Source organism: Rousettus aegyptiacus, unplaced genomic scaffold, assembly GCF_014176215.1.
Source record: "Rousettus aegyptiacus isolate mRouAeg1 unplaced genomic scaffold, mRouAeg1.p scaffold_m13_p_6, whole genome shotgun sequence".
NCBI lineage: Eukaryota > Metazoa > Chordata > Mammalia > Chiroptera > Pteropodidae > Rousettus > Rousettus aegyptiacus.
In genome coordinates this window covers 78,599,502-78,627,096 of record NW_023416309.1, presented here as the reverse complement: position 1 = coordinate 78,627,096, position 27,595 = coordinate 78,599,502, and the positions used below count along the sequence as shown (strand labels likewise).

The 27,595-nt window shown below is 41.4% G+C and overlaps 1 protein-coding gene across 1 annotated transcript in view; it reads left to right on the top strand.

Moving 5' to 3' along the window:
* NXN (nucleoredoxin) overlaps positions 1-27,595 on the top strand; it is a 134,436-nt gene that overhangs the window by 81,277 nt on the left and 25,564 nt on the right. The gene's annotated exons all lie outside the window — the stretch shown is intronic.

Here is a 27,595-nt window from a genome sequence, read left to right as displayed (position 1 = left end):
CCTTTGAGGTTGATGTCTTTGGTCCACCTTGCACGTGGACCAAAAACATGGATCAATCTAATTTAGCAGTCCCCAACATTTTTGTACATTGAAGAACCAACAATTTTAAGAAGAACCATGGTTTAGATTTCCTGAAAAGATAATGAATTAAGACTTATTCTCTCTATTCCCAATCTTTTATCTTGGGAAATTTCAAACCTATAGAAAAGTTAAAAATAGTACAATGAATGCCCATTATATACCCCTCATCTATATTTAACAGTTGTAAACATTTTATTACATTAAGTTTCTTAAGTGATGCTGCTGCTGGTACTTCTGGTATTTTTAAGAACCTCTGACTTAAATCTATACGTATGTATGAATGGTGGGTATATACTTTTTTCCTGAACCATTTAGAAATAGATTATATACATCACAATATTCCACTCCTTAACATTTCACTATGTATCTCCTAAGAACAAGGATGTTCTCATCATAATATCATTATCATACCCAAGAAATTTATCATTGATAATGAAGGGTGTAGGTCAGTTGTCTTGTAGAATTTTTCAGTCTGAATTTGTCTAATTGTCACCTCATGACTAAATTAAATCAGACATTTTTGTCAAGAATACCACAAAGGCGATGTATACACTCTTTTGTATTTCACTAGGAGGCATGTAATAATTTTGTTCCATTATCAATGTCTTTCTCTATTTGGGCTGTTATAACAAAAATACCATAAACTGGGTGGCTTAAATTACAAACATTTTTTTCTCATAGTTCCGGAGGTTGAGAAGTCCTAAATCAAAGCACTGGAAAATTCAGTCTGGAGAGAGCCCACTTCCTGATTCATAGGTGGCTGTCTTCTTGCCTCATCATCATATGACCTTAAGAGGACTTCTTTGGTGTCTCTGTTATAAGGGCTCTAATCCCATTCATGTGGGCTCCACTCTTATGACCTACTCACCTCCTAAAGGCCCTGTCTCCTAATATTATCACATAAGGGTTAGCATTCAGCATATGAATTTGGTGGGGGAAATGGACACAAACATTTAAGTAAGTTTGGTTAGGGTAATATCTGCCAGATTTCTCTTATAAAGGCCTTTTTTTAAAAAAAAATAAATAAAGGCCTTTATTTTTTATCTTTTATTTTTTGTTATTTTATTTGTAATTAATGAGCAATAAGTGGCATGGTGCTTTAGCACCAAAGGAGTATTCTGTCCCCAATAACTTGTCACCCAGTAGCTTTAGCATCTATTTGCATACTGACAGTCCTTACCTAAATCTGTTTTTACAGTGGTCATTGAAGAATATTGATTTTTAAATTCTGTCATTACTTCTGCATTTATTAACTTACATTCTTTTATAAAGAAGAAACCCTTGTGCCCCTTGCCTTTTAGGATCACTTCGGACTCACGGATTTTTTTTTTTAATTGAATGCTATAGTCCACTAATTTCATTATTCTTTTTAGTGCTCCACTTATCCCAAACTTGGTAAATGGGAACCTTTTCAATATGGCTCTCAGGTCCTTTTATCACGTCTTCAACATTTTTTGAGTGTTTCTTTGCTTTTCTGACACACAGGTTCAGAAACCAAGATCTGGGCATAAAGTGCGCTCATTGCGAGGGTAGTCACCGCTTCCAGACACTTTCAGTGGAAAGAACTAAGAAATTTAAATGTTTTTAAAACCTGGAGGTCATAGCGATATGTTCAATTTACATCACTTCCTTCCTTTCCCCATCACATGTTTGTGTCCCTGTTGTCTCAGTGAGAACCTTGCTTACAGATTTACAACACTGATATCATGGCTAACAATAAACGTACTAAGTAAAATTCAGGATTTCTTTTTAGTTCTCTTTGTCCTTTGACTATATCCAGGAAAGGGTAAACAGCTAAAGAACTACATCCAAAAGTCACTTGAATGACTTCACTTTCTTGTGCAGATAATGTAATAATTATTATATATAGCTAGGTTCATATGTTTCCATTCACATTCAACTTCAGGATTTGCTTTTTCCCTCATGCTTATTACTTAATTTTATCCTTTTAATATGTAAAATATTTACATGGTCCAAAAGTCAAAACTGCATCAAACAATTTACTAAGAGAAGTCTCACTTCTTCCAGAAGTTACCATCTTCATTAGTTTCCGATTCGTTCTTTCTGTTTTCCTTATTGTGAAAGTAACCAAAATCTGTCTGTATTAGGACCTGTTCTTTATGCACATATGGGGGTGATCTGAGGTGCCGGTTCTCAGGGTCAGCCATGACCAGAGGAAACACATTAGAAACAGTGAAATGCAGCATTTCTTATCTCTCCTTGCTGTATTAATTTACTTAGTTTTGTCTGTTGCTTAGTAATCTGTGCAAAAAGCAAACCACTGTATGGGAGGATAATTAACAGGTGACTGGGAGGACCTGAAGTTCAGGCCTTTCAAACAAAATGAAGTCTTGAGTTTGGTCTTGATGGTCCATTTAATTGCTTTTGACGGGAGTGGAACTGACTTCCATATCCCCAGAGCCGATCTGGGATCCATGAAACAGATTCTGACTAAGCAGATAAGTTGCCTCTCTGGCGGGCCTTTGAGTGCAGCTGTTGTTTTGTGCTTGAGTAATTTGGGTTTCCCTTTCCGTTTCATATAATATCTACTTTTAATCCCCTCCTGCATAAGAGTTGCAAGGAACAAACTTTTTCTTTAAAATAAACATCTCGGGGAAATTAACTTTTCACATTTGTTGTTGTTGTTCTTGACATTCAGGAGCTTTTATAAGCAATTAAAACTAGGAGAAAACCCAAACCAAAAATTCCCTTAAACTCCAAATGACCTCAGTAGGAATCTTCTAATATTTCTGGTCTTAACTCCTTTGGTGAGTTTATCCCATTTCCAAATGACAGCTTTGAACTATTGGCGAATTTGGATAAACACCTCTAATAGATTCCATTAGACATGGTTTTGGGGTCAGACTGAGAAGAGTTAATCTTAAAACTAAAGCTGGACAGGAAACTGGATCTAACAGTATTTCCTGGAATGACTTGTTCCTTTTCTTGAGTGGTGAATGTTCTCAGTTAGGAAATTCTCCCCAGCAGTGGAGGTGGGATGGCTTTTGAACCAGATCCTTCCGATATTAAACCATTTTGTCAGTTCTTCCTTGGAGGATGAAGTCCATTTTGATCATGTCAAGGAGCTCAGAGTAGAGTAAATAAACTCTGAAAATTGATCACTGCCTGCTCTTGGCTAGATGTGGGATAGAAAGGGAAGCGTGAGGTTTCACTGATATTTCCCATATCTCGATCATCGCACTTATTGTGGTTTTGTCAGGTTACAATACCAGTTATATTACCGTTTACTTAACATTTTCTTTACATATACTCGCTTTTAAAATTTAGATTTATATCATTAAAAGGGAGATGAGCAGACATTTGAGAAATGTTAATTATTCATTGACATCAAACTAAGACTTTTCCCCTAAAATAATTGGAAGGATCAGAAGGAAACTGAAAAAGGAATAACATTCAATCAGTATTTGATTCAATGTTATTTAGTAGAGAATACTTGTACCACCTAAATAATTATCTCCATCAGGTATAGGAAAGGAATTCTACTTAGGGAAACATTACCCAATGCCATATTTTGACTTTTCTTGTGGTATTTGGGAAGATAATAACCAGTGAGCTTTTATGCTTAACTTTTTAGAATGTCCTTTAATACTAGGGGTTTCACAATAGTTTGACAAATGTATTAAAAAAACTTATTTCAGATCAAGACACTGAAGTTTCCTCTCGAAATGGGGAACATGCATCATTTTCTAATCTGTGTGCAAAAAAGGATTTAAATAGACTTATAAGGAAGCATGGAATGTGGTGAACTCTCTGTGATGGCAACTAAAGGACAAAATGAAAGGTGAGGCAAAATAAGATAAACAAGGAAATAAAATGTATAAGGAATAAGAAAAATAAGGAAGGGGAAGACAAAATAAAATTATTATGAGACTAAAAATGCATATTGTGGTAACCCGTGCTACATGGGAACATAAAATTTTGCATGAGCTCCCTAACAGCCAGTGAGAGAAGGGAAACTGTGCCTCAGTCCCTCATGTCTATAAGATAAAGTAAAACCAACTACTTAAGGAAAACATGAGCATTTCTTCTAGGAACCCTCATAGAGGAATTCGTATGTTCTGTTGGGTGATGCCTTTAACAATATCTTATTACAAGCGTATAATTTTTTTTAAGTTAAGCATTGATAAACTCTGATGACACTCCACAAAAGAGAACTTTAGTGAAACTGCTTCTGAGGGTGGTCAGTATGAAGTTTAGCTCCCTGCTGCTGCTCTGCCTTAAAGTAAGCACATGTTTTAGATTTTCTGGAGGAGTATTCTTCAAGCACTCCTCCCTGAATGTGGTTTCTTCGCTCACTCACGAGAATGATAGTGAGTTTAATATTGTACATCCTGGATTTTCCTACTGTAGGTGAGTTGAGGTAGGTTGGCACCCTCTTGTGGATGTCAAGGAGCCCACGGCCAGCATGTAGGGGTAAACTGGGCCCCGCATATTCTCACTCGTCCTCTTTTCTCACCATTGCCTCCATTGGCACAGGACCTAAGGAATTTAAGGTAGCAGGATTATTACGGGGATTGAAGTTGCTGATTAAACTACATCATGCTTTTTCCATTCTCCATTTCAAGTCTCTGGTTATATCAGAACAGGCTGGAAGGCCGTCTCACTCTGGGCTTCACCCAGGGACGACTGCTGTGGGAGGGCCAGAACTCTCAGAAAGTCATTCGAATCTGCTCCAGTACACAGATAGATGGGGCAGTGACTGAGTTCCCAAGTCCCTCTCAATATTGTGGAACTGAGCAAAGTTTAAAATCCTAAAACCAGTCAGTGGGCTTGGCCAAGAAAGAAAACCTTCAGCAAATCCCTTACAGACTACCTAGCTTTGATCCTGGTTCCTGGTGAACTCTCTGTGATGGTAACTAACTAAAGGAAGCAGCTCAGTCATATGGGATTGTTACTTAATTTACAAGTGAACTAAAAGCTGAGAAGAGGAAGCATTTACCAAAAATAACAACTTTAGCTTTAGAACATTGGTGTTTAGCCCTTCTGGCAATAGTTAATGAGCAAAGTCAGTTGTCCATTTGAAATGATAAACTTGCATCATAGATGGTAAAAGAGGACCCATTTGTACTTTTTGTTCTAGGGAGGCATAGGCCCATATCATCCAAAGGTGAGTTCTGTTATTGGATCATTAGAAACAAATTACAAAGAGGAGAGGCCAGAATGGAAACCTGTTTCAATTGGTTTGCTTCCTTTGCCAGTGCTGGCTCAGTTTCACTTTACTGTGGATGATAATGCTGGGGGCCTTGTAGACTAATTAGCTAGTCTACCTTGGTCCAGGTGAACTTGGCCATCCAGATGCAAGGGACGCTGTCATGGAAATAGGAGTTTCCAGTGAGACAATAACTTAGCAAGATCAGTGTAGCCGTATCTTAAGACCTGGTAGGTTCCTGGCCTAGAGCATGATCTGCAATGACTTAAGATTCTTCTCCTATCAGAGCATGTCCATTCAGAATCCCAGAGGCAAAGGCTTCAATGAGAAAGCTTTTCTGAGGGGTTTAATGTTTGTTTTGGGCTTGCAAAAGCCTTAACTTAAGAATGCTCATCTCCTCTTTCGTAGGATTTTAGGCCTTTTTCTTTCTCAGCCATCATGGAAAAGAATTTTGGCAGATGCAAGGCTAGATTGGGCCCCTTATCTCCATCTCCCCTAAGGGACTGCTGTTGAATTGCCTGTGTCACATGACAGGAATCATTTTCTGCTGGTTTTGATTGAGTTCTCTGGCACACTGGATGGGATTTGTTGTAGCACATACATTCCCCTGCCAAGGTACACAGAGTCTATAGACCTAAAGGCTTGTTTTATGATTTCCCCCCAGCTATACTTAATTTATTCTACATATCCCATGGCAGAGCTAAACATTTGTGGGTATTTAGCTGCCAGAAACTGGTGGTAGATCAGATGGGGCCATGTCTCTACTCGTTGAAGAATGGGAGGATTGCTTCCTTCTGGGGCATATTTTTAGAGAGAGTCATACTAATTAAAAGAAAACTTTTCAACAAACTTATTCATGAATAGAACTTATGGGATAAGTCAATCCTAAGGTAGCAGTCAAGTTTTTATTAGTCTTAGAGAAGGTATTTTGGATTGGGTGGAAAGTGGTTCCTTCTTTCTGCTTGTAACCCTGGGCATAGCTTTCCTGGGCCTCCTTATGGCACGTTGGGGCCCAGGAAATTCAAAGGCTGAGAAGAGCAGAGGAAACTGAAGGCTTTCAGCTTCTCTTATTACTATATGTCAGTATATGAAAAAATTACACCTTTTAAAATTCCACTCAGGTGAGCAGATGGGATCATTTGAAATCCCTTAAACTGACAAATATCTCAGCAACAGGGTTTCCTCTTCCCAGGACCTGCTGTGACTTGGACTTTCAAGTAGCCGAAAAAGCTTTATAAGGAGAGTGAGGTATGGTGGGAAATGTGAATTAGAAATTGCTATCCTAGATTCATTCATTTAAACAAACAGCGGATGCTGACTTTGTGCCAGGCACTGTGCTGGAAGCTGGGGCGACACTGGTGTGCAGAGTAACAGCCCTGCCCTCACGGAGTGCTCTAGGCCAGTGGGAAAGACGGCTGTCATTCAGTAGGTCACACAAATATATAATGAAAATCGTGAGCAGGACTATGAAGTAAGAGCACCGGGGCTTGAACATATAATGGGCTCCTGAACTAGACTTGGGGGTAGGTCGACATGCCTTTCCTGAAGAAGTGGTATTTGATCTAGATCTGCAGGCTGAGTAAGAAATAACTGGGAATGGGGGAGAGTAGTTTGGGCAGAGGGACACTATGCACAAAAGAGCAAGTATAACTCAAATGTCAATAGAGATAAGAATTACCTGAGAACTTTCTTAAAATTTACATTTTTGCATCTCAAGTCAGATTCAGTGGGTCAGAGGTAGGGCCCAGAAACCTCTGTCACCCCAGGGGTTTATGATACAGGTCTTCCTGGGGAAATACGGCATTAACCATGTTGGTGAAGCTCTTTCCTTCCAATTTGCAATTTTTGCTAGTGAGAACCCCAGGCCTCCTTCATAAAAGTGGATACAGTCGGTTTGGCATAAGTATAACCCCAACTATTTCGAGGGACCTTGCCAACTTCCTGGTCATGGTGAGTTTTATAAGTCCTTGATGGAGACACCACTGGCACTGGCCCAGGCAGGTTCTCACTGATGGGGTTTGTGGGGAAGAGTCATCATGATGCCCCCAGATGGCAAGAGATGTGAGACTGAGCCAGCAGGGTTTCCTCTTTGGCAAAGAGCTTTCTGGTGGCTGTGGGGCCACGGCCAGCATGGAGGGGTAAGTTGGGCCCTACCAGATTCTCATCCCCCTTTCTTACCACTGCTTTCATTGACTCAGGACCTAAGGGAATTTAAGGTGGCATGACTGTTACTGGGATTGGAGCCGCTGGTTAAACTACATCATGCTTTTTTCCATTCTCCATTTCAAGTCTCTGGTTATATCAGGAGAAAGTCTTGATGTACACTCCTCTCTAAACCTCTGGAACACGTGCTAATCTCCTTTGCAATAGAGAAAGCAGACCTCAGAGCCTTTTGCAGGCAAACAGAGCTAGGTCAAATTTAATAATTATTTGGTGTTCTTTTTATTTTGACACACCCTCTATTTATGGTAAGCAGTACTGGTTTTCCATTTATAAGAGTGATGTAAAATTTCCTTTCCAGATAAAGTTGCTTTTTAAAAAAGAGTTTATTTAAAACAAAATAAGTAAGAGAGTTAAGGGACACAAATTGTCAATGATGTATGTGAATGACTGTTTCAGGGAAATACGGGCACTAGAAGGAGCCATCTGGATTTTCTATCTTGTTTAATCCTCATAGCAACCCTGTGAGGCAAGAACGGTAATTTTCCCGTTTCCAGCAGAAGTAACTTTGTCAGAGATGGGAAGTAACACACACAGAGTAGCCTTTGCCACTCTGCTTGCTCAGACTGCTCTTGGCTGTGACTAGAGGACATTGTGAACCACATACTCTGTGACCCCTCCCCTTCCCTGCTTGCTCTGCTTCCAGCTTTCTGGACATTTTCCCTTTCTGTGTGCAGCCTGGAGCTGCTCTTGAGGAGCAGGCAGGGCTCACCTCACCCTTTGTCCTGGCCTTCTTCATTGCAGTCTGGAGAAACTTGGGTCTTAACTGTGCAAAAAACAGAGCTTGAGGACACTGAAATCCAGTTTTTTGCTTCTTTGACACAGATTATTCTATGGGTGGTCTGGAGCCCTGTTTGAAACTCGTTGACATTTAACAGTTTGGTCCTGGTAAAGGTCGATGGGCTTATTGTGCTCTTGAAAACGGTCAACGTGTCCCAGAAAGACCGTGCTCCTTTTGGAGAATCAATTTGCATGTGGTTTCTGTTTAGAAGGCCTCAGCAGTTTAAGTTTCCTAAGCAAGTGATTAGTGGCATAGTCAAAGTCTGATTCACTGGGACATTTCTGTTCTGGAGGAGAAAGTTAGTCTAGTTCCAACCTCAGAAACTTTACACTCTCTGCCCGTTTTGGTTCTGTGGCACCAGAGACTTCTGGAAGCAGCCCACAAGAAGTTGCTGGCGCACCTGGCCTCAGAGCGTCCACAAAGGGCAGCCTCTCACTGAGCTGTCTTGGAAACTAAAGTTGGTGGAGACATGCTGCATCTGATCTGAATGCCATACATGTTATTATACCTTGAGAATGCGCTGTTAAAAAGTGGCCATTCATCTTGGCTGTAGAAGAAATCTCAGACTTTCATCCCTCCTGGCTCAGCTCAGGGCAGCATCTCCTGGAGCCAGAGAGAATGTAAAACTTTCCCCTCCTTGGGACTCAAAGAAAAGGAGGGCTTTTCTCTGCAAGTTTGTGACAGTTTATTCACGGCCACCTTCCCTTTGTCCCACAAGTTGGAGAAGCAGGCTGATTTTTCTCACATCTGCGTATAGTATTTTAGGCTCACATTTAAGTACTGTACTTTAAAGGTTGGTGGCTGGTAGTAGAGAGCAAAGAGGTACTGGTACTACCTTACCCTATCATCTTAGGTGAGTCGTCTTGCTCCCATCCCTACATCCATAGCACATGGACAGTTTTCCTCCCCAGGGGCCCAAGAGCCCATGGGGACAGTAGAAGGAGGATATATGAGAAAGGAGTTTGAAAGGGTTAAGAGCGTAATGTAGTTTGCTTTTCCTTTGCTGGTGTTTTTAGCAGTGAGGATTTCATGGTACACATGGACCTTCCATGCACACATATCTACACATCTGCCTTAGTTAGAAGTTGTTTACAAAGAGCAGAAATTCATTCAAACTGGCATATATAGATAGGGTTCAGCTTGCAGAATACGATTGTTAATCACACAGCATCCAGATACAAGAAGTCGAGTTCCACTGGGATACAACAGGACGAGAATGGGGTTTCAGAAAAATGTCCCTCTCACCTTCCTTGGCAGCTGCACAGTTTCTCTCATTTGCTTCTCTGTTCCCTGACTCTTGGGTGTCTGTCTTCCTCACTGTCCTTTTTCTTTCAGCTCTGTTTCTCTGCTTGTCCCTGGGCCAGCATGGCTGCTACTGCCTCTACTTGACGTGAGTTTTTGTCCCTACCTCTGCCATTGTCCGAATAATGCTTCTCCATCTTTTTCACATCCTTGCCACACTTAGAAAATGATTATTGTTTGTCTTAATGGGATAAAGAGACAAGGCAGCTTGCTACCAGACACCAAGGACTAGTCCAGGAGGATCAATATGGCACCCTCCCTCAACTATTTGTAGCACACTGGTTGGGGAGCTCTGACTTCACTGAATCTATCTTTGTACCCAATTTCTAAATTCTCAGGAGAGAGTATGATTGGTGATAGATCAAGTGTCCATACCTCCAACAGTCATCTGTGGCCTGATACTAGAACCCATGGAACAGACCTACCTCCAGGCTCACCACTGTGGTGCTGGCACCCCAGGTGCAGTGTCCAAATAGCAAGTAGGTTCTGGAGCTAATCAGCCTCCTTTCCTCCCTTGAAGGCACAAATCCTTGGCAGATTAGAGGCCCAGTAAATGTCTATTGATGAATAAACAACTAGGCTTGTGCATGGTGTAGACCTGATGTTCTTCCAAGCAGCATCTTGAAGTGTGACAATTGACCTATCTAGAAAACCCAGTCATCTCCCCACCCCCTACATCATGTCCTTAGACGCTGCTTCACTCCTTTTCTCTAGCACATGTAGCAACCGGGGTCATTCATGCTGTTTTCCTTTTTCTTGTGACCGTCTGTAGTCTCAGAGTGAGAGCAGTTAACCAGCGAGGCGGGCCGCCTAAGTTTTTTCTCTGTTGCGAGGCATTTGGAACCAATTGTGTGGTGGCCCCTTTGAGTTAGCTGTTTAGAAGTAAAACAACACACACTGATACTGCATTGTAAAAATGGCTTTCCGCCCAATGTCTTGGACTTTTGTGTTTCTGTGGAAACGCCCACATAAATTTCCTGCTGGATTTTTTTCTTAATAGCTGGGCATTAACCTGGCAAATACTACTACAGTATTTTTAAAATTCTGCTGATGTTAAGCTAACAGCGGCACTACCTTTTGGAGATAAGAAATCAGCATTCAGTAATTGGGAATAAACTGTAGGTGGCTGACATCCTGTTGAGAGCGACAATAGACCACAGAGAGCCTCTGCTTAATTAATAGTTTCATCTTGGATCCTTCACTCAGCCTGTTTTATAACAGCTTTATGTGGCAGAAAGAGCGATGTGAATTGATGTTTCTTTGTAAGAATAGGGGAATGTAGTACTTTATTCTGTATTTACTCCCATATTTATTTCTATATTGGGTATGTAGCCTTTTTTTTTTTTTTTTTTTTTTTTTTTTACTTATTCTACATGAATCACTTGGATGCATAAATTCAAGGACATATGTTTGCGGCTCTCACACATCTGTCTTGAATTTCATCTTTTCCACCCTGTCTTCTACTTTCCAAACAATTTACCTCCCTCTTTCTCTCTCCCTGCTGTTATTTATTTCATTGTGCTGTGGAACCCTTTCATTTCAAGAGCTGGCAGAGGGGAACAATGCAAGCCACAACCCATTTCTATATAAAGGCTCTTGGAGCATGGCGATCAAAGTATCTTCGTATAGGATACGATTCTTTTCATTTGGACACAGCTGGTCCCTAGCAGAGTGACTGGTGCTGATTACAGAGCTGTGGAGAAGCCTGGTTTGCTGGGTTCCCAGTAACGTAATGTTGTTCCCATCATGGACCCATCCGGTCCAGTGTACCAAGGACCTTTGTGTGCCAGGCTCCGTGCAGAATGGTTCCTTATGACTATCCACTTTGATCTTTTTTCCAGACTAGGAATTTCTCACAGCATTGTAAATGTTTCCTTTCCTCCTCTTGTCATTTGGCTGGGGCTTGGTGAAACTTCCTGAAGCAGGAAAGTGGTAACAAGGGGTTTAACAGGGCACTTGGAAAGTTCTGCCAAGAAACAGAGTTTTCTATGCAACCAGGGCAAGGAAAAAAACCGCCCTGATACAATAACAATCAAATAGGAAATTGAAAGGAGTGCTCTGCTGAGTGCTAATGGCTCCACAGTGGACCAGGTATAGATGGCGCTGAAATGATAAACATCTCTGTAATTCTCACAACCCACACTTCCTGCTCCTATTTTCAAGGAGAGTGGACATGGAAAAGCTCACCCTACTGACTTGTAATTTATAGCATTTGGGTTAGTAGGTGTTATGCACTCACATTCCTAATTGACTGGAAGCTGCAGAAAGTTTGGAACCTATTTCCTGATTGCTTTTTGGATAGCAACTTATTTAGTAGCTGTGTAGGAATGACGATGAATGTGTGAAAATGAAATACCAGCTTGCTTGTTTTTCATGCCGTGTCTGTGGAGACCAATGTGAGAAGCTAGTAAGTGATTCTTTCTCAGCCTGAACATCATCATCATCACTTATCAAGGACCTACCAAACATAATGCACTGAAGATGCAAAAGCATAAGATTTAGTCCATCTGAAGGAAGGCAATGCAAGATGGTTTTTGGGTTTCGAGCCCTGTGAGGATGACAGTTGCATTCTAGACAGGTAGGATTATCTCTTGTTATTGACTTGGTGGGTCACTTCACATCTGAAAACTCCCTTGTTTCCAGAGTTTATGCAATCTACCTCTTTTTGTCATTGAAACTTTTTACTCTGGTACCTAGTCCTAGGGGTTCTATCACATGCAGTAAATCAGGCCGGGCATGTCATTCAAGTGCTGAAAATCAGAGCCTGGAGCTCAAGGTCATGGCTTGTGAACCCCCCCAAGAAGCAAGGAGGCTGGGGGAACCATATTGTCCTTCCTCAGGAACCTTAACTAACTGGGGAAGGTCTGTTTTCCAATGAAGAAGTCTTCATAGCAGGGATTTTTATTTTTATTTTTTTAAAAAATAACACAACAAAACAAAGCCTTGCATGGCATATTTTTTTGCAAAGTCCCTTCATTAGCTATGGCCAGTTCCCAGATTTGATTGCCTTACGTCTTATATTAAGCCATGAAGGATAGATTGGTTGGGGTGAATTGATGGCATCTACCACCTTCCAACTAAGGGAGGGGAGGAGTGGGAGATATTACTGCCATGACAAGCAACTTCCTCCAGCAGAATCCCCGGACCTGCAGGAATGGCACTCCTCCTTCCACAGTCCTTATTGCTAGGGTTCCTTTCTTCCTTGTTTTGTTTTGTTTTGTTTTGTTTTGTTTCAACCTTATGGACCCTATAAAAATCTGGTATGCAGATGCTCAGAATTTGTTTCTTTTGGTCTGAACTTAACATTCTGGGTAGAACTTGTTTGGTGACACGTCTCTCAAAGGAGGTGGCAGATCAAGGATCCCAGTGTTCAAGTAAAAATACACTGCTCGGAGTGAATGTGGGTGAACTCGAAATCTTTCCCGATAATATCAGCAGAGGAATCCACAAGCCACAAGCCACAGAAACTCTATCTCCCACCAGAAGTGATTGCCTTTGGAGCTGGGATGTGGTCTCTCAGATTCCAGACCAATTCTGGCTCCTTGTCCTCTCTGTTATACGAAAACTGCAGCCACTTCTTTAGTTCTTCTTTCTTTGTAGCATTTGGCCCTGGTCTGTTTTTACTAGCCACCCCCTTGCTGTTCCAAACCACTCTGCCCAGTAGAGGTTTTTGTACCAGATGGGGCTTTAGGAAATCCCTCTGTCAGCTTGTGAGAGCTTCGGCACAGGGAAGCAGAGCAGCCTTTCACTCCGTCTGTGGTTTCGGCCAGAAAGAACTTGGCAGCCATATGTCGCTTTGTACTCCCAACAAACTGCTCATCTCCTGGCTTGTTGAGTCATTAGAGCAGGAAATGGTATGGCGTAGCCAATGAACCTCTTTCATTGGTGTTAGAAATGATACTGGGTTCCAAGTGTTTGAGAACAGGGCTTTCCAACCCCGCAGTGAACTAAAGTGATTAAGAACTATTTTGCGTTTCAGCACTTTTGAAAGGGTGAGAAGAAAATGCATGTTTGTCTTTATATATTTGTGAGTGAATATCATTTCATCTCATTAATCTCCTGGTATTGTTGATTGATGCCGGTCTGAAGGTGCAGCTTTCTGAAAGGACGTTTAGTATAGAAGCAGGGTTGCTTGGTGAGTGGCTCCTGAGAAGGATGGAGTATGAAGGAGGAAGAGGCCACTGGTGTCTTAGAATGTGCTTGTCAGCTTCTTTGATTGCTGGTTGCATGTGGGCTGCAGCCTCTTTCCCCTTCTCATCCTTCATTCTCGCCAGTAACCTGCTGTAGCCTTCCTTCATCACCAGAATCATGAAACTGTAGCCCACTGCCGATGCTGGCAGCCAGACCTTTGAGCCACATGGAACGCTTCCTTTTTATTTTTTAACTTCTACTGCTCACCTGCATGGCTACCATCAGTGCATTGTGTCTCTGCTGGTTGTTCAGAATTAGCAACCATTTCTTAGTGGATGGAGTTCCACCACTCTCCCATATTGAGAAAGGAGCCACAGAGTGGATTCCCCTTTGGAAAGTGTCTTTATTTCCATGAAGAAGAGGAGCTGTTACCATTGCTGTGGTGGTAGAGGCTCCTGTGCTCTCTCCTTCCTTCATCAGGAACAGTCTGTTTCCCTTCTGGCAGAGGGGCTCTTGTAAAATATTCTGTATTTATATGTGTGGATTGGTCTAGGTCCCAGCCCTGGCAGGGACTGGTGGCTCTGTGGTGTCCTGATCACCATAGTCAAAAATACTACTTAACAGCTCTTGCAGTTTGAGGACTGTGTACAGGCCCATTGCTCTAAATGGGCTTTCCGATATAAGATCTGGAAGGGCACACATTGAAAGTGTGCTTATGTGAGTGCTTGTGGTGTGTCAGGGACAGTTCTGAGCACTTGTTATGTGTAATCTGTCCTCACTGTGTAATTCAGGGAGGTAGATGCCACCAGACCATTTTTAAATCGAAGAGAGTGTGTCTTGGGGAGGCTAAGTAATTTGCCTGAGAGCAGGCAAATCCTGGCAGAGCCAGGATTCAAACCCAGGCCATCTGTCCTAGAACCTGTGCTCTTCCCTGCTACACTCTACATATAGCCTTGATAAAGTGAGGATTTGGGGCTGCTAGAACACAGCCACCCCTTGAAAAGGAAGGACTAAGGGGCAGTGGATGTTTTGTGTTCAAAGTCCAGTAGAAGCATATAGCGTGCAGTCCTTTTAATCGGCAGTGTACTTGAAAGGACTTTGGAGTGACAAGTTGAGATGGAAGCCTAGCTTGCTGTGAACCAGTGGGGTGTGTGGTAGAAGGCTGGCTGATGATGAAGACAGGCATCTCTTGGATAAAGAGATAAAAAGAGGAATACCATATCAGATTCTCAACCTCATACTTGCAGCAAATTGATTTCTGTTGTAAAAGAATATCTTGAAAAGTGATGTGAGGCTCTTAAGAACTTAAGAAGTCTCCCTCCACACCACCAGGCTGGGAATAACTGGCGTTTACTTTATAACGTTGTCTCCTGGCCTGGTTCCTCTATCTGCAGGTTCCCAAACTGATGCAAGGCCCAAGGAGTCATTTCCCCCATCTTTCTTCCACCAGAATGGGAACCTGCAGCTGACATGGGTCTGAATGAGGATTAGAGGGGTCATCACATTTCTCCACTTATGGTCAAGGAGAAATAGCAGTATCTCTTTAGGTGGCATCATCATCAGCATTTCTAACATTTATTGAACACTTACTGTAAACCAGGCAGTGTTCTAAGTGTTATATGCATATCCATCCAATTCTAACAGCAACACTATAAAACAGGTATTATTATCTAGTTTTAATCATGAGAAAACAGGCTCTGAGAATGAAGTAACTTGCTCAAGGTCATCCAGCAGGTAATGTGGTAGATTTGAATCCAGGACGTCTAGCTCCAGAACCCTTTTCTTAATCATTTTCCCTATACCCTACTGCCCTCTGACAAACAAAAGTATTGACTAAAGACTTGACTGACTAACAAGGACCAGACTGTTGGTTCTTGCAACCACCCCTGTCTGGAATGAAAATGGTTACATGGTAGATGTTTGAAATGGTAAATGCGTTTGACTTAGCATTCCTGGCACAGTCACTGCACTAGGATGGAGCCAGTCTTTCTTATTGCCCCCTTTGCTCATCTCTCCTGGCAGGCGTCACGATCTGCCTCATGTTACGCCTGTACATATTACTCATAACTTCATTTTTTATTTACTATGGTAAAATATATATAACATGAAATTTGCCATTCTAAACATTTTCCACTTCTAAATTATAAGGTTCCCGAAGGCAGGCACAGTATCTCTTTCTTACCCTTCATTTCCCCTGCAGCAATTTGATTAATATTTAAGTAAATCACACCTAATAAAGCTCTGTTGGATAGCATAACCCAGCTAGGTCAGCTGTAAATTGGTTGGAAAACTATAACTGTTCTGAGATTTAGAGAAGTAAAGAAAAAAATTTTAATGTCCCTACTACCCAGTCTTTTCTTTTTCTTTATTATAGCCTGGAGCAGCAGAGATGGACCCAGAAAGAGGGCATGTTATGTGTTTAATGCCTGGTTCTTTCGTCTGTAGGAAGCAGAGTGGACACATTATTCTCGAAACATCCCACTCTTGTGACCATTGGGTCATAGGTCTTCTTGATCATTAATCTAGCTTCATAACTACAAATCCTATATCAGGTGTTTGATTTCTCATAAGCTAGTGATGGTTCCAACCAGGCTGGCCCAGCCCACCGACATTTTTTCCTTGGTCTCACATGCTGGTCGTTCTGTGCGTTGGCTCCAGTAAAGGAGAGATGGAACAGTGAGGAGGGTGCAGAGATCAAAGGCACTGTTAGATAGAGGGAGGAGAGCTCTTAATTCCACTAGTACTTGTTTTGGATAATTTATTCTGCAATTTAAAGAACCTTCTGGGCCCCCAAATATCTCAAGGAACTAGGAAGAGTCTTGGTCATAAAGAGGCCCTTTAAACAGCTGAACTTGATTGCTAGCTAGGCTGACTTATCCATAGTGTTTCTTCTCTCCTGTCCTCCATTCACTTCATTCATTCATTCCTCCATTTGTTCACCCATCATTTATTGAACACATAATATGCCCCAAGCATTGTACTTGGCCAACAACTGTACTAGGCTGTAAAATTTCAGTCACAGGTCAAATCATACAGTGAGAATCATGCCTCAGAAGCCAGATGTGGTCTTAACTTTGAGGATAGGAGGACCAGGTCCTGCTGGAGCATTTAGAATGCTTCTGGCATAACAACAACAATAATTGACATTAACACTAGCAGCTAACGATAATAATATAGTACCAAATTCATGCCACACCTAATCTTCACAACAGTCCAGTAAGGTAAGGGTACTGTTATCACCATTTTACAGATGAGAAAACAGAGAGAGAAAGAGAGTATGAATGTGTGTGTGTGTGTGTGTGTGTGTGTGTGTGTGTGTGTGTGTGTGAATGTTAGGTAGCTTGTCTGAGGTCACTACCTAGCAAGTGGCAGGAACAGAGTTAGACTTGAGTAGTCTGGCTCCCGAGGCTGTGCCAAGTCACCTCTGGTGTATATACTCCCTTAACATAGGAAAGTGGGGCAAGGGGAATTTCTTCTTTCAGACTGTATATATAATGAATGGGCTTTGGTTGTGTTTGGTTAGGAAGCGTGGGGACACTTTTAAGGACCTGTTTTCAAAAGCTGCACACAGAAAGGATGGTGTTAACTATGGCTGGCGCTTGGTGGAAGGGCAAGAGTAAAGTCTGCCTGCAGAGGCTCCAGCTGATCTTGCCGAAGCAGGCTAACCCTGCATCTGTGTTAGCTTTGGCTTGATCCCATGGATTTGCAGCAGCTGTTGAGAAATAAAAACTTAGACCCCCAGTCAAGTGCAAGGCCCGATCCTCAGAATGAGAGGCAGATTCCATGTTGCCCTCAGGAGCTGAGGCTTCTCGGAAATCACCAGGTTGCATTCCCCTGTGGCATCTGTGGGTGCTGACTAATTCCACCCATGTTTCAGATTAGCTCGGCTTTATGATTTGCATTTTTATAGTCTACCAGTTCCCCATCCTGTCCCTTTTGACATTTGCCTCATTGTTTCATGGGTCACTGTAAAAGCGTTTCTGACCAGCATTCCTAGAATGATGCAGCTTCAGCCACAACCTTGGAATCATTAACCAGAACCAGCCTCCAGGCTGAGGAATGGGAACTTTTAAGTAACTCAATAGCCCATTTTGTCATCCTTTTTGATTTTTGCCAAGCTGAGCTAATGTCATCTCCTCTTTCTTTTTCTATTTCATCTTTGTTGTCTTGCTTCTGAATCCAGCGAACTTACAAACACTGAGATTGCTAGGCTTTGGGGTTTTGTTGAGACCTAGTCTATCAGAGTTACCTGGCCTCTGGGTAGCTATGAGAGGAAGTGTTTCAGCAAGTCCATCGTGTCATTGAAATGAACTTGGGGTGGACTTTCTTGCCAGGACAGTCACTGGAGGGAGAGCCAGCACTGGATGTAATAGTCATTTGGTCTTTTTCAACTGCAGTGATACCTGTCAGTTTAGCCCTTTAAAGTACTCGTATAAGTTGCTATTAGTTTTCTTGTCTGTCGATGTCCAGTGGAATGGGAGCCATTGCTCTCAGTCCAGTGTCCTGATTCAGAGGCTGCCGGGTTGGGAACCGCCTGACTCAACTTTTTCTCCTCCTACGCTCTTCTGTAACAGACTGTACTGTATTTTACACTTCGTCATCCAAGCCAGAAGGTGAAGAAACAAAGTAGGAATTCCTGTCAGAATCAGATGTGATGTCAGAGTTCTCCTGAGAGAAAAGCAAAATCCACAGACTCAGTTCTAAAAATTTTCCAGATGCCCCTTTAAAACCTGGAAATCCAAAACAGGAGATGGGAAAGAAGGAGAAAGAAAGAAGGAAGGAAGGAAAGAAAGAAGGCAGGAAGGAACTATCGAACAAACAAAGGAAAGGAAAGGAGAAGAAAAAAGGCAAGCAGACTACATAAAACTGGCCCAAAAGCATGTATGTGATTTGCAAAAGGTTCTTATGGCAAAACTACCGCTTGTTACGTAAGGAAATCTCCATTTTTGTATTTAGCCTACTAACTATATACAGTTGATGGATTAACTTTAAAAGAGAGTTGACAGGAAAATGTTTTTTGAAGAGGATGCTGACAAGGGGGAAATGAGCATAAATTTGATTCAAATATTAATAATATGTCCCATGTGTATGGTGCTTTAGTTTTCAGTGTCTCCACACACATCACCTCATCTAAGTTCCATATTCATCCAGTGATATGGGTACTACTGTGCTAGACGAGGAGGCATGACCTGCCCTAGGTCTGGTACCATGTTGCCTATTGACATCTCATAAGATGTCAGTGCCAGTATGTAAACCCAGGCCCCTTGAATTCTATTTTCTTCTTATACTTCACGTGTCCTTCTAAGAAGGAACTTAAAGACAATGAGAAGACACTGAATACTTCTGACTATGATTAAATGCTCTAATATTGTACCAAGGGAGAATATGAACTTATTTCTTGCAGATCCTCAAAAGTAGGTGCAGTTAGTGCTCAGTCATGTGTGGTTCTGATCTTCACCATCCTAAAGGCAAAGGGATGAATTAGAGACCAGGAGGTAATCAGCTCTGAATGAGTTCAGAACATAGCAGCAGCAATATAATGAGATTTTATTCCCCTTGCTCTTTACTATTGCAACATCTTAAAGTTTAGGCAAATGCTGATTTTTATTAGAGAGAACATTCATGACAAGATGGGGCAATATCATAAGTCTCCTAGTTGAATCGAGGTCAAGTTTTACACTAAAATGAACTCTTAAGACAAGGGCGTCTTTATCTGAAGGCCGCTCCCGGGATGGAATCAGACAGGTTCACTAACAGGCTTCAAGGGATTCAGGAACTCTATGAAATTACACACAGACTCTTTTGTGCATGTGAATTTTTCTCCGGTGAAAGGAACTATATAGCTTTTGTCCTCAAAAGTGTCTGTGACCCAAAGTTGGTTCTGAAACCACTGTTTCTTAAGAGACCTCTTTGAAAACCTTTAGTGGACTTCAGATGTCACACATACTTGAGAAGGCACAGAGGTGAATCTTGGTGATCATTACTTTAAGCTCAAGGATTTCTTATGTCAGCATAAGAAAACCATCATCAAAGTGGATCTATATGACATTTTTAAACATAAGGTTCACTTTCTGATTTGGGCATCAAAATTGACATGGGTGGAATGATCTTCCTATGCCTTCGGCACTGTTTCAGAGCACAGTAATGGCAGTTCTACAACCTGAGAATGATAGTCCCTTGCAAATCCAGAAATCACTGATGAATGACATAAGTCCCTAAATAAATCACTATCATATAAAATTAGACCATGACATGTTAGTCTACAAAAAGATCAACATTTCAGTATCAGGCATAAATCTAAGAAGCCTAATTTTTTCCCCCATTAAACCAATGAACCTTTACTTGGGAACCAAAGTCTCAATAACCATGGATAAAACACAAGCCAAGACCGCCTGTCTTCCTTGAGTCCTACTGGAAGGGAAGGAAGATAAGGGTCATAGGTGATACAGTTCCTTCTCTCTCCAAGGAGGATGCCGAGAGAAAAGAAATATCTGTGGTGATTGGGAGTGGAGCAGGGGGAGGTGTTATAATGTTTCTGCCTACGCAGGGGACCCGGAAAAAAATGAGTTCTTCCTTATCTATCAAGAGGGGAGTCTTAAAAGGAACCGGACTAATACCCTTAGGCAATTCCAAGCAGGCCAGCCTTCAGGAGCACCTTTTATGAGGGGAGTGGTCCTGACTCACACTGAATGGCTGAGCATTTGGGGGCTAGGTTGCCCAGGTACCAAACCTACCATTAAAAAAAAAAATTATATATATATGTCAAGAGCCAATCACATGCCTACATTTCAAGTATAATATGGGTGCCTAGATTCGAACTACTCTATTTAATCATGTTGCACCTGCCATCTTCATATATAATGCTCACAGGCTGCAGTTTACTTTACAGAACAATCTAATTACCCCAAAAGAGAATCTTGTTACAAGATGCCATTTGCTTTTGGGAACTCCAAGCCCCAGGGGAAATATGATAGCAGTGATCCCTTACCAACATATGTGACCAGGGAAGAGTTCTTTTATGAAGGCAAGGATGGTTTAACCTTGGAATAACTGCTAATGAAATATACCACAGTAGGTCAAAAGAATAGCCACAAAGTAACCATCCATTCCTGATAAAACTTTTGGTCAAAAAGTTACAGAAGGCTATTTTTATTATGATAAAATACACATAACATAAAATTTACCATCTTAACCATTTTTAAGTATATAGTTCAGTAGTATTAAATACATTCACATTGTTTTGCAACCATCGGTACCATCCATCCCCATAACTCTTCCTCTCGTAAAACTGAAACTCAAACCTATTAAACAATAATTCCTTATTCTCCTGTCCCCTCCAGCTCTTGGCAACCACCATTATAATTTCCATCTTTATGATTTTGACTAAGTACCCCGTATAAGTGGAATCATACAGTATTTGTCGTGTCTGGCCTCAAGGTTCATCCATGTTGTAGCATATTTGCATTATTTCCTTCCTTTTTAAGGCTGAGTAATCAAGACTATTTTGTTTAACACATTAAAGAATATCTGCCTCAAACCAGTGGCTAATTTTACATATAATAGTAAAATATTACAAATATGTTCATTGCAGTCAGATAGAAGATGAGAATGCTTGCCCTTTAATATCGTTCTGGAAGTTCCAGCCAATATAGTTCTATTAGAAAAGGAAATAAATGGTATAACTGTTGAAAAAAGAAGATAAAGTTCTTTATTTTCAAATAGCATGGCTTTTCTCTTCAGACTAAAAAACTACTTTGAAGTAAAATATATGTATTTTAAAATTAGCTCTTTTTATAACTTCACCTTTCCATTTGTGACCTAGATCCCACTCCTTTGCCTTTTCAAGGGCTTTGTTCTTTCATTTTTTCTTCTCATCAATTTTTTACTCTCTCTTCTGAATTATCCCCAGTGGCATATGTTATAGTATCTCCCATCTTTAAACTATCCTCCCTCTGACCTTGTTTTTAAAATATCCTCCCTCTGACCTCATAGTGCTTTTTTCTAGCTACAATCCCTTCTCTACTCTCTTTATAGCAAACTCTTTAAGAGGATTGTCTATAGTCCAAATCAGCCCCTTATCTGCCATTTTCTTTCTCTTTTTATAACCTTTCTTTTCATTCTTCCCCTCTAGGTATTTCACATGTTGGCAAGAGGACTTGAACTTGTCTGGGTCTCAGGCCCACTTTAGGCATGTGTGCTAGACAGAGCTGCACCCCGTTCCCTCCCTCTGCTCCTCCAGTCTGTATTTCCGCTTCATCACTTCACCGACTCCTCCCCGACACTGTCAAGGTTGTATGTGACCTTAGTTGCCAATCCACTGGTCAATTCTTGTTTTACTCAACATCTCAGCAGGATTTGACACAATTGCCTACTCCCTCCGCTTCAAAACACTTTCTTCACCTGCTCTTTGGGACCCCAGAGTCTCTTCTCATTTTCTCCCATGTCAGTCATCACTCCTCAGAATTGGTGGTCCCTGGCTTTGCCCTGGGATCTCTTTTCTTCTATAGCCATGTCTTCTCCTGGATGACTTTATCCAGGTCCATGGCCCTTAAAGGCATCTAGGCATTGATTATTCCTGATTTATAGCTCACCCCCCCCCACCAATGAGTCTAGATCTGTAAATTCAGATGCCTACTTGAAATCTCCACTTTCATGTCTAATAGTCACCTCAAACTTGACCTGTCCAATCTTGATTTTTTTTCCTCTCAAACTTTTTCCTCTCCCATTGTTCCTCATCTTAGTTAATGGGACCCCTTGATACACTTTTGCTCAAGCCCCCACACTACAACACATCCTTGATCTTTTTCTTTCCATCACCCCTTCCCCACATTCACTTTGTCAACCTACTCTGTTGACTGTCTTCAAATATATTATGTCCTCACTCTCTCTGCTGCTGCAACCCAAGTCCTCACCACTACTCTTAAGTCCTGCCTGAGCTGTTTGTAGGAGCCTTCCCGATTGGCCTTCCACTTGTCTTCTCCTGCTGTGCATTCTTCACAGCAGCTGAGGTGACCTTTTAAAATGGAAATCAGATCATCTCACTCCCCGCTAACCTTAACCTATTGCGCTTAGAATAAAATTCCATTATTTTTACCAGTGGGCCTTAAACCTGGTCCATGATTGCCTTCTGACCTCCCCTCCTTGGCTCTGTCTGGCTCCGTTCACTCCAGCCTTCTCTGCTCTGCCTCTTGGCCTCTGCACAGGTTCCCTGGCCTTCACCTGGCTTTCCCTGATACACGCGTGGCTTGCTCATTATTGTTATCTATATGTCATTTCTCCCAAGATGCCTTCCCAGATAACCCCTAAAATATGTACCACTCCCCCAGCATGCTTTGTTCTTACTCTGCTCTGTTTTCTTTTTATAAAATAATTTATTTTTCAATTACAGTAAACATACATTATTATATTAGTTTCAAGTATACAACATACTGATTAGATATTTGTATAACTTGCGAAGTGATCATCTCGATAAGTCTAGTACCCATCTGACACCATACATAGTGATTACAATATTATTGACTATGTTCCCCATGGTGTTCTTTACATCCCTGTGACTATATTTGTAACGGGCAATTTGCACATCTTAATTTCTTCCTCTTTTTTACTCATTTCTCCAACCCCTTCCATCTGGCAACCATCAAAATGGTCTCTGTATATATGAGTTTGTTTCTGTTTTCTTTATTGGTTTATTTTGTTGTTGTTGTTTTTTTTATTCCACATATAAGTGAAATCATATGGTGTTTGTCTTTGTCTGACTTATTTCACTTAGCATAATACCCTCTAGGTCCATCCATGTTGTAAATAGTAAGATTTCATTTTTCTTTATGGCTGAATAATATTCCATTGTATATATGTACCATTTCTTCTCTGTCCTATCGTCTATTGATAGACACTTAACGTTGCTTCCATATCTTGGCTATTTTTGAATTAGTGTGAATTAGTGTTTCGGGTTTCTTTAGATAAATACTCAGAAGTGGAATTACTGGGTTCTTCTTTGCCTTTTGTTATAGCCTTTGTTTTAAAGTCTGTTTTGTCTGGTATAAGTATGCTACCCCAGCTTTTTCTTTTTTTTCCATTTCCATTTTCATGGAAAGAAAATTTTCATTCCTTTACTTTCAGTCTGTGTATCTTTCATTTTGAAATGAGTCTCTTGTAGGCATCATTTGTAAGGGTCTTGTTTTCTTATCCATTCAGCCACCCTATGTCTTCGGAGCATTTAATCCATTCACATCTCAAGTAATTGTTGAGAGATTTGTAGTTATTGCCATTTTATTATTCATAGTTTTTATCTTTTTCCCTCTTCTTTCTTCCCCCCTTCCTCTCCCCCTCCCTCTTTCTTTTCCTCCCCTTCCTGGCCTCCTCCTCCTCCCTTTAATATTTCTAGTAATACTGCTTTGATGGTGATGAGCTCTAGTTTTTTCTTGTCTGGGAAGCTCTTTATCTGTTCTTCAATGATAGCTTTGCTCGGTAGAGTAATCTTGGTTGTAGTTCCCTGCTTTTCATCACTTAGAACATTCCTTGCCAATCCATTCTGGCCTACAAAGTTTCTGTTGAGAAACCAACTGACAGACTTATGGGTGCTCCTGTGTATGTAACTAACTACTTTCCTCTTGCTTTTAAGATTCTTTCTTTGTCTTTAGTCTTTGACATTTTAATTATGTTGTATCTTTGGGTTCATCCTGTTTGGGACTCTCTGTGCTTCCTGAACTTATATGTCTGTTTTCTTTGCCAGGTTAGGGAATTTTTCTGTCATTTTTTTCAAATAGATTTTCAGTTCTTTGCCGTCTCCCTTTTCCCCTGGTACTGCTATGATGTGAATGTTGGTATGCTTGATGTTGTCTCAGAGGCCCCTTAAACTATTCTCACTTTTTTGAATTTTTTTTTTGTTTTTTCTCCTCTGATTGGGTGTTTTCCGTTACCTTGTCTTCCAAATCTTGCTGATTCAATCTTCTTCTTCATCTAATTTACTGTTGATTCTTTCTAATGTATTCTTCCTTTCAGTTCTTGTATTCTTCATTTCTGACTGGTCCTTTTTTTTTTTATGTTTTCTATTTCCATTTTTATGTTTTCTATTTCTTTCTTCAAGTTCTCACTGAGTTCATCTACCCTTCCCTTAAGTTCATTGAGCATCCTTGTAAGTAGTGTTTGGAATTCTGCATCTGGTAGATTGCTTGTCTCCATTTTGTTTAGTTCTTTTTCTAGAGTTTTGTTCTGTTCTTCCATTTGAAAGGAAACACGTTTTTTGTTTTCTTATCCATTTATCTGACCCCTGTATTTGTTTCTATTTAGTAGATAGATATGCTATGTCTCCCAGCCTTGGTAGAATGGCCTTATAGTAGGTGTCCTATGGGGCCCTGTGGTGTAGTCTCTTTTGTCACCTGAGCTGGCTGTTCCAGGTGTGTCCCTTGTGTGGCTTGTGTGTGCCCTCCTTTTGTATATGAGCCTTGATTGCTGTTGGTACATCAGTGGGAGGGCTTGACCCTCATGCCGATCAGCTGTGAGAAATGGTCGTGACTATGGTAGAAGGAAGAGCTGTTGTGCAGGGGCTGACCCCATAGAGTAGATTTTACTTTAGCAGGGCTCTGGTGCCTGCTAAGTCTGCCTTTTGGGTATGTCATTTGTGGAGGTGGTCAGGTAGTCCTCTGGTGTGGTCTGAAGCTGGCCACCAGGTATATTGGCTTGGGGCCTCTTGGGAGGGGCTCTGGTGCAAGGCAAGGTCAGCCAATGCCTGTGCCCGTTCCAGTATGAGTGCTCTGTTTTCCTTTTGTCATTTATAAGTGCCTAAAATTATTATTTGTATTCTTGCTTGTATTCTCTGTCTCCCCCACCAGAATAGAAGCTCTGCAAAGGCAGTGGCTTCATCTACCTTGTTCTTTCTTGTATCCCTTGTGCTTAGAACATAATAGATGCTCAATTAATATCTGTTGAATGAATTTCAGTATTTAACCAGTTGTAGAACTGAGGAATAAAACAGTCTGTTTATAACAGTGCTATATGTGCCTAAACATCAATAAGGAGAAGATAAGCAACCACAATGCAGTGTCATTTTTCCTATAAAACTGGAAAAACTAAAGGTCGGTGGTGATGTCACTGAGAGTACTGGGAAATGGGCATTCTCATTTGCCACTGGTGAAAATATAAAATTGTCTAAGCTGTCATAGGTGGTGAGTCATGGGTAATTTTTTTTTTAATTTATTGGAATAACATTGGTTAATGCAATTATATAATTTTCAGGTGTACATTATCATTTGATATCTGTATATTCTATTGTGTGTTTACCACCCAAAGTCTAGTTTCCTTCAGCTACCATATATTTGATCCCCTTTAAGAGTCATGAGTGATTTTTATCTCAATTTTTGTGGTGTGCTATGTTTCCCTTTTTTTCTAATAATTACTTTTTCCCCAACAATTATTTTTTAAGCCAGAGAAATCTGATAACCTTAATCTTTCTTTTTTACCTCTTTTTGTTGTTGTTGTTAAATTAACCCAGTTAAATCTTCGCACCAGCCAATTCGTGAAGTTAATCCCAGCAGCAAATGGTCTTGTTCTGCTGTTGAACCTCTTCTCTTAAGAATGTTTAATCTGAATCCTTTATTAGGTTTTTCTGCAATGATGCAATGCTAGTCATTGAAAAGTGTATATGCGGAGTCCCTCTTGTTCTGAGGTTCTGGACTAGGGAGCCCATTGGAAAGATGGGGCTGCAAAAAACATGCAGGCAAAAGTGGGGCCCACCCAGTTTGAGGTGGGGTCTCACAACCCTTCCTGCCAAGACCCTGGTCTACACACACAGGGGAATCCTAACATTTCTTGGCAGATATCCTACCCAATTCCCTTGCTGCCTGGGATCGTGTTAAAAACAATAATAATCACAGCCACACGTGCATTTCCCTCTGCTGTATGCAGATAGACTTCTGATGCCTGTTTTCTCTGACATAACCATGCCCTATTCTGCCCGTGTCCCGGTCGGTGGCCAGTCCTGTCTGGGCCCCAGTCCTGGAAAGGAGACTCGCAGCTGAATTACCAATGGGCCATTCTTCAGTTTATTCTTGTTTCTTTCTTTTCTGGAGGTGAATTGGTAGCTTGACATTTCATTTAATAATGTTATTTTCTGGGCTTGGCAGTTAAGTTCCTGAGCACCCAGTGGCCCGCCTGAGCAGCGTTCACCCAGACATCCATGAGCAGAGGAGCCCACACATATGTGGCTCCTAGCCCTGGGCTGTTGGGTTCATGTTTCTTCAGCCTCACCCCACTTAGACATGGTTCTGTGGCAGTGCACACAGTCAGCCTCAAGAACCTCCCAATAGGTTATGGATTGTCTCAAGTGGCACCAAGAGCTGAGGATTGGGGCTGGCGCAGGATATTGCCTCCCTAATGTTTGCTGGTTGAACAGCACATGCTTATAAAGACTGCCAATATTCCAGGGAACTGGTGAAGTGGTGAGACGGGCAGATTCTAACTACTTGTCTTCTGTTGCATACCCTCTCTCTTCCCTCTTGGGGCTCTGGGGACATAGCAGGGCAGGGAGTACCTGCCTGCTGATAGGGTGGAGAGGCACCAATAAAAAGCCTCCCCTCCTGCCTTAACCACCTAGCAGAGGTCTCATTACCTTTGAAAGATGCATAATCCATCTTTATCTTCGTGTTTGTTAGAGAAAGTGCCCAGGAGAGAGCTAAGAGAGAATAGCTTTCCTAGAATAGGTGCCATGCATCCCCCATCAGCCTCTGCCATGGCTGGAGCCAGGGTGGGACTCAGATACAGGGTCCTCTGTTGTAGACCACAGGGACAAGTGAGGTTGTAGCTTCACTTGTCCATTTTGCCTAGCTAGCCCTGCTTTCAAACAGTTATTCCTTTATCTGTACTTTAGTGTTTTTCAGGGCATTTACCCTCAGGCCTGAGGAGTTCAAAAGAAC